General features: G+C 54.2%; 1 protein-coding gene across 1 annotated transcript in view; it reads right to left on the bottom strand.

Annotated features, from left to right (window-relative positions):
- Positions 1-11,267, bottom strand: part of RAI1 (retinoic acid induced 1) — a 78,370-nt gene extending 67,103 nt beyond the window's left edge. Inside the window, exon 1 of the mRNA XM_003791033.3 lies at positions 11,147-11,267. The gene's annotated coding sequence lies outside the window, so the exon portion shown is untranslated. The remainder of the gene's footprint in view (positions 1-11,146) is intronic.
- Positions 11,268-11,582: the final 315 nt, after the last annotated feature.

Raw genomic sequence — 11,582 nt, 5'->3', positions numbered from 1 at the left:
CCAGAATGCACAGAGGCTTTCAAGCCCACACCATAGACCCTCCTGAGCAAGGACTATAGAGAAGATAGATCAGAACATCCTTGGAGTCATTTCCTGCAGTGAAATGTTTTCCCTTTCAGGCCCTTTCTCTGAGCTCTGCACATTCTCAGTAATCAGCTATATCAGATCACCTTTTCTCCTTCTTACTTCTTCTTATTTACTTTATATATATTTTGTAGACAAGAGTCTTGCTATGTCGCCCAGGGTGGCCTCAAACTCCTAGGCTCAAACAATCCTCCCACATCAGCCTCCTCAGTAGCTATAGGCAGGTACCACCATGCCCAGCCTTCCCCTTCTTATTTCTAACCACTGACTTCTAGAACCTCCTGATAGTTGGTGCTTCAGTGTGTGCTTATGTAGAGGCTTAAAAAAAAAAAAAAAAAAAAAAAAAAAGGACCACAAGAGAGGTAGGCACAAGGCGTGCAGTGTGCGTCTGCCTGTGCATGCCCACGATGGGGCACTCCCTCCCTTCTGGAGCAGCCCAGGCCACTTCTGGACTGCTTCTGAGTGACATCAAGTTCCTCTTAGGGTAGAAATGAAACCTTGCTATACCACCTCTGTCCACATAACTGGTTCTCCAGAGGGCAAAGCCCATGTCCTGCTGAGATCTCAAGCTGAGGTTCTCTCCTCCCTGCTCCACATTGGGGTACAGCTATTCTCAGGGAATGAGGGTCTGGAGATAGCTGAGTGGAGGTGAGTCACCACCAGCGGGTGTGCACACACAGACACACAGATAGGCACATAATATACCTACACGCAACTGCACACAACAGAAAGAGGAGATAAGTCCCTGGTGTGCACCAAGCTTGTTCCTGACACCTCTGCGAGTAGAAATTCTCAGAGCCTCTAGGTGGGTGGGAGGAAAAGAGGCTCTGTCTCCTCCATCTCCATTCCCAGGGGCACTGGTTAGCTCTGGTCTGCTCCCACGGGAGGATAATTACCATTTATGAACCTCCCAATTTAGAATCAAACTCAATTAACTGGAATCACCCAAGCCCCCCCTTCGATCCTTTGGGGCCAAGGGCAGATGTGTATAGAGCTTGGACATGCCCTTCAGTTTGCCCTCTGTGGGCCCCTTTTTCTGACAACCCTAAACTAGCCAATTCTGGCCCAGAAATCATGCTTCAACATCTGCCCTACCCTCTCAGTCCCTCCTGATCCTGGATACTCATTTCCTCTCTACCTAGACCTCCCTCCTCTAGGAACTGAGATCCTTACCCCAAACTGTGAGGAAAAAGAAATAAAACAAAATAGTAGAAAAAGAATCTGAATGAACATGTTGTCCCAGGGTCCAATATGGCCAGGCCTTGGCACTGGGTGGTGAGCAGGTCCTGGGTCTCCCAGCTCCCGAAGCAGCCAGGGCTGTGCAGAGGCTTCTGTGTTGGTATTCTCTGTCCCTCACAGCCCAAATTACACTGGCTCTCCTGGGACCCTTTTATTGCACGTTGTCACTTCAGCAAAAGGTTATGTACGAGAACATCGAAATCCCTCTCGCATATTAACTAAAAGAGCATTTTTAAAAATGCATAAGAGAAAGCAGCTCACCTAAAAGCCAATTGTTCCAGTGTCTTAGATCAGAATGAGCACTGGATTGGGAGTCAGGAGCAGGAGTCCTTGTCGGAACCCTGCCCTTACTGGGACCTAGGGCATGTCACTTCACCTCTCTAAGCTCCAGTTTTCTCATCTGCTGAAAATGAGAATAAAGGCACCCACAGTTGTTCTCTATCAGGGATGCTGAGGGTCACCTGAGTGGCTGGAATGAATCACCTTGCAGACTCTGACTGGTGTTACCAAGTATTTAACAGGCATAGAGAACGTGGTATTATTCCCCAAGTATGCTATGTCCTTTCACACCTCCTTATCTGTCTCCAGGCAGTTATCCCTACCTGCTACCCCATTTTGGTGGGGGTGGTGGTGCTGGAGAATTCTTGTAAAACACTGTCAAGACCCAGTTTGGAATAAGTTTCTTGGTTCTGATATTTACTAGATGAACTTCAAAGATGTAATCTGCCTCAGGTCAGAAAAACCAAGGTGCTAGGATGGGAACCCAGATCTGAGGGTGGCCAGCTCAACTCAGGGTCTGGGCCCAGCAGGCAGGAGATTAGGGTTGTAAGGGAATGAGGTGGCTCCACTCAGCTCTGCCAATAGTGCCCTGCAATCATGTGGCCCTCACTTTTAAAAGGAAAGCAAGCAAAAAATAGAATTTGTAAGTGAAACCTGGTTAATTGGTTAATTTTAAAAGCCCTGGGCTAGCCAACAGCAGCCACCCACAGGCATTCCCAGTGGACAACCTCTGGCCTGAGTGCTTAAGCCCTGGCCTCCATGCAGAAGACAAGAGGTCTGCGCAGAGGAGGGGCAGTCCCAGCATGGGGCAATGGAGAGTGAGACTATTTCCAGCTCAGCAGTAGGACCACACGAGGCAGGTTTTCATCTGTGAGGAACTGGCTGGCCACTAGGCAGCAATGGTCTCTGCGTGCTCTTCTGTCAAATGGGGACAGTAACAGAACATGGAAGTGCCTGGCCTGGGGATGGCTCAGTGGGGAGGGAAGAAGGGATTCTCAAAAGTCAGGTCCCTTTACAGCTAGGGTCTGCCCTCCTCAGCCAATCACACTGTTTTAAGGCTGCAAGAAAGCTCAGGAGAACCTGAACACTTTAAATAGATGGAGAGAGGCCCAAAAGACGTCACTTCCCTGCAACACACAGCAGGGGAGGAAGGGAATGGCAGTCAACACAGTGCCAGGTTACCTGGCCCTGCCATCAGGCAGCCTCCCTCTGAGTGCCTTCCTTCCCCAACCCACAAAATACCAACATGGCCATTTGGTTCAGCCCCAGTCTGTCTAGGTTCTTACTAGCCAGTGGGACCTTGACCATAGCTGCCAGACCTTTTGAAGTCTCAATGCTCCAGTTTCTTCATCTGTACAGTGGAGATGGTGGGATCCCTCACTGGCAAGGGTTTGAAGACTGGAAATAATGAAGGACCCAGGGCCTGGCACCTAGGAGGCCTCACCAAGAAGCAGCTCAGAACAGGATGGCTATAGCTATTCTGCCCTTCTTACTCCTCCTCCTTCCCCGGCAATTCTCCCCTGGCCCTCTCCTGGGTCCTTGCTAAGACTTGGGTGCTGCTCCTCCCTTTATTGACTGAGCTTTGTTTTAGGGAATTATAATCTGCTAGGCTTTAATTAGCGGTCCCTGAAGACCACCTTCCCCAGCTGAGTTTTATCCCTCCCTCCCAGGGCTCAGCTGAGGGCTACAGGGCTGGGTGGAGCTGCTCTGAGCTAAGGCAGGAATTTGGCGGGGGCAGACCAGCACTCAGGCCTGCACAGAGGCTCTGAGGGAAGGAAGGCAACACCAGGAAAGAGATATCCTTGTGCAGCCCACACTCTACCCATTAGAAGCAGGAGATTCTGGAGTTCTCAGGGAGGAGACTGAGGCCTGGAAAAGAGAACTTGGCAGTGCAAAGGTCGTACACTCCCTGCCCCACCCCCCCAGGTCCTCTTCTGACCCTCCTGGGCTTTTCTCCTCTTTGGCCTTGTGCATTCACTCTGCACATTCGCTCCCCTGCACTTCCTGTCCAGAGCACCCTTCTCTTCCCACTTCCTTCAGGACAAAAATCTTCAAACAGTCAAGGCCCACAGTCCTTTCAGCTTCAGCTCCTGCCTTGACCTCTGTGGCTCCCATGGTGCATGCCCTTCCTTCTTCAGACTGGTCCATGTCCCTTAGAATATCTTGGGCAGGGACCTCAGCCAGACCCGGGGTCTGCAGAAGGACTGAAGGGAAGGAGGTGCAACCTGGGAACCAGCTGTGGATCATCACACAGGAGGACTGGGTCACACCACACCCTGAGCACACGGTCAGGCTGACCTGGCTCAGTTTGGTCACAACACCCTATGTGTGTGACCCCTCTGGCCCCACAGTCTCACCTCAGGGAGGGCTGGTACCCTACCTGGCACCCTGGAGGTTCCCAGGGCCCTACAGAGCCTGCCTCCTCGGGGACCACTTCCCCTGCCACCTCAGAAGGTGTTTCTCTTGCCCATTGGGGCTCTAGCCCAAAGCCTGGGCCATAAGCCAGTCCAGAGCTGGACCCTATGGCCAGGGAGTCACAGCAGGTGGCACCAGCTCCTCACTTGGCCTCTCTGCCCCTGCGGCCCTTGGAGAGGCCTGTTCTAGCTCCTCCACCTACCTTCCTTACCCCTCAGTCCGGTGACAGCCCAGACCTGACACCCCAGCCCTGCTGGGGTCTTAATTGGCCTGGCCTCAGGCAAGGGAGTGCCCCTCCAGGAGCACCAGCCTCACCATCCCTGCTCTACTCGTGGTGCAGGGCTGTCAAGTGACCACAAGGCAACAGCACAAAAGCCAGGAAGCTGCAAACTGGTGGCCCTAGGTCTGAATCTGGCTAGTGGCTCACTGAATGAGGGACAACATATACAAACCAGGAAGCATCACGCAAACACCTGAATCCTGGTTCCTGAGAAAGTAGGTGACAACCAACTTGGGCTGTATCCCCGAGGGCCAGGCCAGGTGGCCACCACACCCTCCTCAGCATTGCCTGCCTGGCCCTGCAGGCTCAGGGGTGGACGGCTCTGCATTATGCAAATATGAGTTCATCTTTGGATCATTCCTCCAAGGTAACACGTTTGCATTTTAAGCAGGGCCTTCAATGCTTTGACCCTTGGCAGTGGCAAACGGAGGCATCTCAGGCCCTAGGAAAGGAAAGAAGGGGATATTTAGCAGGAAGGCAGATAACAAGGCCACTAAAACTACTCCTAAAGGGTGGCACCTTGCAGGAATGGCAGGCAGGGTCTTCTCTCTGCCTACTTCAGGGAAAAGGGGATTTCTGTGGAATGAGTGGATACCCATCTGCCTCTCTCCTAGCTCCACCCTGGCAGTAGGTGGACGCTGACTCTTCCCGCCAGCCTGCCCTTCCAATACTTCATGACACTGTTTCTGGTTCCTGAATCTTCCTCTTGGTCAAGCTCCTCCAGAGAACATGGGACGTACTCTAGTGAGAACACCCTTTCCTTTTCCCAGACACACTACTTTGATAACACAGCCTCAAGTAGGGCCAGGGACTTCTCAGCCCCCTATAGGCTCATACTGAGATGACAGTCACCAGACTATCTCCTGGAAAGCACTGAAGGATTATAAGGGAGTCTCCCTCCCCAGGAGCCAGCAAACCCTGCTGCAGTTACACATAGGTCCTCTGACCTAATGGAAAGACACAAATGGGCCCCCTCTATGTGTCCAAGTGCTGTCAGGTACTTGAACAAACTTGACCTGGTTTTCCTTGCTCTCCTGACAGTCTTCCCAGAAAAAACCTATGATACTCCCTGTACAAAGGGGAAACTGAGGTCTAAGAAGTAGAAAAAGTCCTTGCTCAGGGCCAGCAACCCTGCTGCTTCTGGGTGTGGCTGACCTACCATGGGCCCACAAAGGAGGCTAATGAGCAGGTGGGAGTAGGTAGGGAATGGTAGCGGGCTAGGCCTCATGAGTGCTGAGGTTCATCAGATCCATCTACCCTCTTATGAAGCCAGCAACAGTTGATGCTGGGGTAGAAGCTGAGGGCCACCTAGTTTATTATTACTACTATTCCTTTCCACTACCACAGACCTTATAGGACTGAATACGGGTCAGTTACCCAGGCAAGGGATAGCAAGCCCAGGTCCAGCTCCTTCCAGACAAGGCCTGGCCGGTGCACCAGGAGTATGGATGCAACCTCTGGCAGGTCTCAGGGGCACTGGTGGCTGGTCTGCTGTGAGGTCATCAGCCAGCTTGGGGGCAGAGAGAGGTGGGCTGTGCTCAGGTTGGTGGAGGTAACATGAGTTAGACCAAGGTGGCTCTGGGCTAGTGAGTCGCCCAGCCTTTCACGAGTGGGCATCACAGCCCTCAGCCCTGTGCAGCTTGGACCTCAGAAAGGAACAACCTCAAAGGAGGCATGGAGGAGGAGAAGCCCTTATCTTTGGGAGCCCCAGCTTGAAGAAGGGGCTCCTGGTGGAAGCCTGGGAGCAGCTGCCAGCCACAAAGGGCATCTGGAGCTTGAGGTCAGAGGACTAGGTATAGTCTGGGGTTCCCAACTTCTGCCTGAATGACCTTAAGTGTGTCACTTCTCTGTAAAACTGGAACTACAAATGCTGACTTGTAGGATCTGTATAAACAACAGGCCTAGTGCCCAGCATATGAGTGGGATCCATGGGGTGGGGTGCTCTCACTCAGTCTCTGGGACCTCAGAGGCCAGCACCTGGGGAGAGTCCTCAAAATTCAAAGGAGAAGCACAAATATGACTCAAGCACACTCCCCTAAACACTTTGAGACTGCCCCCAGCCCTAGCTGCCCTCCCTGAGTTGGGCAACAGTGGGCTGTACCCTGCTGTGGGGCCTTATCCCATTCTGGTCTCAGCCCCTTCCTCTCCCCGGCTGGGGGATGTGAGCAGGAATGGCTCAATCAGGATATAATCGTTTTTAATTAACGTGCGGATCATTTCACAGGCTGATCTCCTTGGAGACCAAAGGAAGATGGTCTTTTAGATTTTCTTTTGCCTCCCCCACCCCACCCCGTCCAGTTGAAGGCCATCCCCGGCTTCACCCACCCCAGCCACAACCTTGAGAGCAATACAAAAGCCTGATGCCTAGATTCCTCTTGGGGCCATTATTAGAAGGAAAGTGCTCTCTTTCTTATACACACACATATACACTCAAGCTCTGGGGCACACTCCCCTTCCCTTGAATGAACACATGAGGTCAAAAATTCACAGATACAAGGACACACCTATAGATAAGGCGCACACAGGGTCACATATAGGGTCTCACACACACACAGGCCTGCAAGCACAGCATGTGCCCAAACTGAAAGGCACACACTGACTCCTTAAGAAATACACAAACAGGACCAGAGGTGCACAGATGCACACACAGAGACACACCACAAAACAGACACCCACAGGTAAACACACACAGACACACCATACGTATATACACAGAGATGTGCACACATATGCCTGTGGTAATGCATCCAAGCACAGAGACATACCGTAGAAATGTCCAAATACCCACACTTATGGCAGAGTTTCTCTTAACCTGAACAGCTGGCATGCTGGCAGGGAGACAACTAACAGTCCCTGTTGTCTGATGGGGAGTCAGAGTCACAATTACCTTGCCTGCCACAAGCACCCTCAAGCCTCCAACCTGGGGCTGCCTGCCACCTGCCTGATAGAGGGAACAGTGAAGCCACTCCTAACAGGTGTTTCCTCCCTGACACCCACTGGTCCGGGTCAAGCCTCCCCACCTCTGGCCCCCAAACACCTGTTCCACCTGGCCCTGCAGAGCTCACCCAGAACATACAGCAGTGACCAGCCCCACTGGGAGCCCCATTGCAGGAGCCTCCCTTGTGTGCCCAGAGAGGCCTGAGCGGGGTGGTTTCTCTCTTCCTTCTAATTCTTTTCTTTTCTCTCTTACTGTCTCTGCTTCCACTGTCTTCCTTCCCTTTCCCCCCCCCCTTTCCCAGTGGGGTCTCCTGGAGTCAATTTCCAGTCAGAGGGAGAGGTAAGATCCTGTCTCTCCACTCCTTCATACCACATTCCTGTGCTTATACCTGCCCCAGCTCCTGAATAGATCCAGTGCTAGGTCTCTGGACAAGTAAACTGAAGCACATGTCAGGGGCACAACCACGGACGTCTCTTTGAGTTCTGCAGCCCCACTCCTGGCACTGCAGCTGCTTAGGATCCTCTGCTTTTCATTCTGGAGAATGGGATGGCAAAGTGGAAGGGGAGCTGGGAGGAGGGGCATGCCCGGTGTTGGGGAAACAGGAGGGCTGAGGAGCCTCTTCAGTCAGGCAGCACCAGCAGCAAGCTTGGGATCTCAGTCCCCCTGTGAAATGGGCAAGAGCAGCCTAAAGGACCTCCAGGGACTTTCCCCAGGTACAAAAACCAAAACGGCACATCAGTAGCTGGTTCTTGGCTGCTGCCCAGCCCGAGGCTACTGTGTGACCTTGGGACTCACTACCCTTCTCTGGGCTCTGGTTTTCTCTCCTATCAAAGGAAGGAGGTTGTCAGGTAATTCTTTGCTAAGGCTCCTTTTGGCTCTGGTGGAAGATTCTAGATGGTGGGGAAGGAAGGAGAACAGGGCCCCACTTATTTGGGGAGAGCTAGAGAAGGCTCTTCTCCCTCTGCATGCATGTCGGAGCCTTTAGCATCAGAGCGTCATTTTGAGGAAATCATCTTAAACATCAAGAAAAGCTCTCTACACAAGATACATCCGCTACGTCACTCATCAGGAACATCCAGAATGCTGAACAAAAGGGAATATTAAGCAAATTATGGCACATCCACTTGATTGGAAAAGCCTGAAGACATTAACCCCAGTGTTTATGAAGAATTGGTTACAAAACAGGAAAAGGCTGGCGTTATTACTGGGAAGAAAGCAGGATATACATCTGAATATATAGAAAGCTAACGAAGTCTTTGGGAAACAAATCAACCACCAGGTCAAAAAGGACTGGGAAGAACTACATCAAAATATTAACATTGTCAGAGCCTGCAAATAGCACCAATACTCTTTTTCCCTATTTTTCAGATTTTCTGTGACCCTTATTTTGAAAATGCATATTTCAAAAAGGTTTTTAAAAAAACTGACCAGAAGCCTCCAATTGAGAAACTCTTCTCTTTCATTCATTCATTCATGCACTCCCTACTGACTCATTCAGTCCTGTGTGTGTCCAGCCAGACAGGGCACTGTGAGCTTCTGCTATGTGCCAGGCCCTGGGGCTCTAAGATAGGAAGAAAAGGTTCTTCCAAATGAACTCACAGTCTGGGGAAGGAAAGGCAGTCCACAAGTGACTCTCCACTAAGGGGCTTGTGCCAAGACAGGGCCTGGGGCATGGCAGAAGTGAATCCTGTGGGTTTAGGTCCTGCCCCCTGAGCTTTCCCTGGGCAGCTAGGGTCTCATAGTCCAACCTATAGGTCAGTAACTCACCTCTAATGGCCTTCAACTGGGTGGAGAGGGTTGGGGTCTGGGCAGACCAAAGGTTTGGGCAGAACCAGCCATCTCAGGAGCCTCCCCAACCTGGGCAAAGGGTAGAAGGGGCCTCCCTCTTCCCTCTAGACTCCCCTTCCAGTTCTGCTGACTGTGACTTGTAAGTAACCTCTCTTGCCTCTGGGCCACAAGGCCGCTGCCTGACTGTGTGGCCCTAGGTGGACTCTGATTTCCACCTCTCCCAAGGTCCCTGAACAAGGCACCACTCAGCCCTGGTCCTGTCTGGGCTTGGAAGGGGGAGTACAGGGCCTAGAATCTGCTAGCTCCAGTTAGCCAGAGTCAGGCTGTTAGCTCTTCAGAGGGGCCAACAATGTGTCCCTGCTGTGTGGGGCCTGACAGATTTCTGGGGGAGGGTTAACTCTTTCTATGCCTGGACCAAGAGACAGAACAGCCTGAAAACAATCCAGTATCGCCCCCCCCCCCCAGGGGCCTCCCCTCTTCTCCGGGATCCTCTTTAAGTTGGGAAAGGAACTGCTTTCACCTGCCTGGTTTGCCACCTGGGGTCTCTGGCCTTGGCTCTCAATCCCGGGAAGGGGAGGAGGCACCTTTATCGCCTTGTGCTCCATGCCTGGGAATCCAATTAAGGCTGATTTTCATGGCCTCTCCATCCTCCCAAGCCCTGTCCAGCACTTCACCTCTTCCACACACCCCCTCCTCCCCATCCCCCCACCAAGAAGCAAAAGAATGCGGAGGCTTTGGAAGCCTCTGACCCCGAGGCTCTCTGTTCCGAGTGAGCCCCCCCTCAGAACTGCGGTCCCTAGAAATTTTCTGGACTAGCGCTCCCTTCCCGTGGCCCCAGTGAGAAAAGGAGAAGTTCCCACCGCGCTCTCCCTCTCTTTTTTCCTCCTCAGCCCCTGAGGGAGGGGAGAAGAGCCCGGATCTCTGGGTCACCAGAGCGGCTTCTGCCAAGGATCGCAGGAGACAAACACTTCGTCACACAAGCACAAAACCCTCGAGATCACCTCCTTCAGCCCGCATTGTACAGGAGGGGAGGCGGCTGAGCTCAGAGGGGCCCTCGACGAGCCTGAAGTCACCAGCCAATCACCAAACCAAAGAGGGGCTAGAATCCACGACCCCCAGCCGCCAACTCAAGCCTCTAGCCCCAGCCACGCACACCCCCATCCTCCTCTCCTCCCCGGAGCCATCCCACGTCAACGTCTCTAACCCAAACAAGCCCTCCCCCCGGGAATCCCCCCTCCTCTCGCCCAGGGTCAGCAGCCCCAGAAGGGACTGAGCTACGACCCCCTCCCCCCACAGTAGAGGCGCGAGATTTCATTGTCAGCCTGTCCACTCGACCGCGCGTGAGAAGGAACGCAGGCCAAGGGGGCTCCAGGGCCGGCTCCGGTGTGGGGAGTGGGGAGGGGTCTCCAGGGGAAGTGTTTGAAGCTGCTCTCACAGCTCGGTCCAGATCCGGAAGCCGCTGGAGGGAGGGAGGAAGGCGGGGGTGGGGAGAGCGCGACCTTAAGCACTCGCGGGCTGCGAGGAGGGGCCGTGGCGGCCAGAGGAAGAGCCAGGAGGCGTCAGGGGCACCGAGTCCCCGGGGAGGCCGCGCTCCCGGGAAGTTTCCTACCGGTAGCCGGGAGCAGGATCTGGTGCGCAGAGGGCCCTCCCCGACCCGACCAGCTTCGGAGCGCTGATTGCGAACTTGAACAGAACTCCTTCCCTCTCCGGCATCCCTCACCGCCCGGTTGGCGGCCACCAGCCCCGCCATCTCAGCCCCATGCCTTCCGCCAGTGCCACTGTCGCTGCTAACACCGCACACTAATGCATTGTGGAGGGAAGGGGGGAATCCCCAACACAACCAAACTGCGGCCAAAAGCCCCCCTAAAAAAAAAAGAGAAAGAAAGAAATTCCTTCTCCTGAGACCGATTCTCTTAACCGGCGTGGAAAACCCCCAAACAGGCAAATTCGCTACTCCAGCCAAGATCGCGGCGCGGGAGGAGGGGTGCCTGCGGCGGGCGGCGACCCCCACCGGCAACCCAGGCTCCGGGGCAGGTCTGAGCGCGGCTGCGGGCTGGGGGCTCGGGGAGTCCTCCCACCCGGAGCAGCCTGCCGAGGACACAAAGCTCCGCCGCCAACAATACCTGCGGGCTCCTCCTGGGTCTCCCGGGCGCCGGCGCCGAGTGTCTCGCCGTCTCTCTTTCCCCCGCCGTCTCTCTCCTCCTCTCTCGCGCGCTCTCCCCCTCGCCTCTTCCAGAACGCGGCGGCCAGATGAGATCCTTAGGAGAAAAAAATGTGAGCGCTCGCACGATTCCTTTCTCTCGCCAGCCGGTCGTGGCGGCCCTGGGCTAGCTCCTCTCCCTCGCGCTCTCGCGCGCGCCGCGCCTCTCGCGCCCAGCGTTTCCTTCTCAGCAGTCCTTGCGAGCGCCCTCAGTAGCCATTATTCACAGGCCGCCGGGGGACAGGAGGTAATTAGAGCCGGCCCCACGGCCGCATCCACTCGGCAAGCGCGATGCGGGCGCGGGGCGCGCGCGGGGAGGGGCGCGCGACGAGGGGGCTTGGCTGCGCGCAGCCCGCGCC

This window comes from Otolemur garnettii, unplaced genomic scaffold, assembly GCF_000181295.1.
Source record: "Otolemur garnettii isolate 467f Iridium unplaced genomic scaffold, OtoGar3 scaffold00046, whole genome shotgun sequence".
Lineage (NCBI taxonomy): Eukaryota > Metazoa > Chordata > Mammalia > Primates > Galagidae > Otolemur > Otolemur garnettii.
This window is presented reverse-complemented; position numbering and strand designations above follow the sequence as displayed.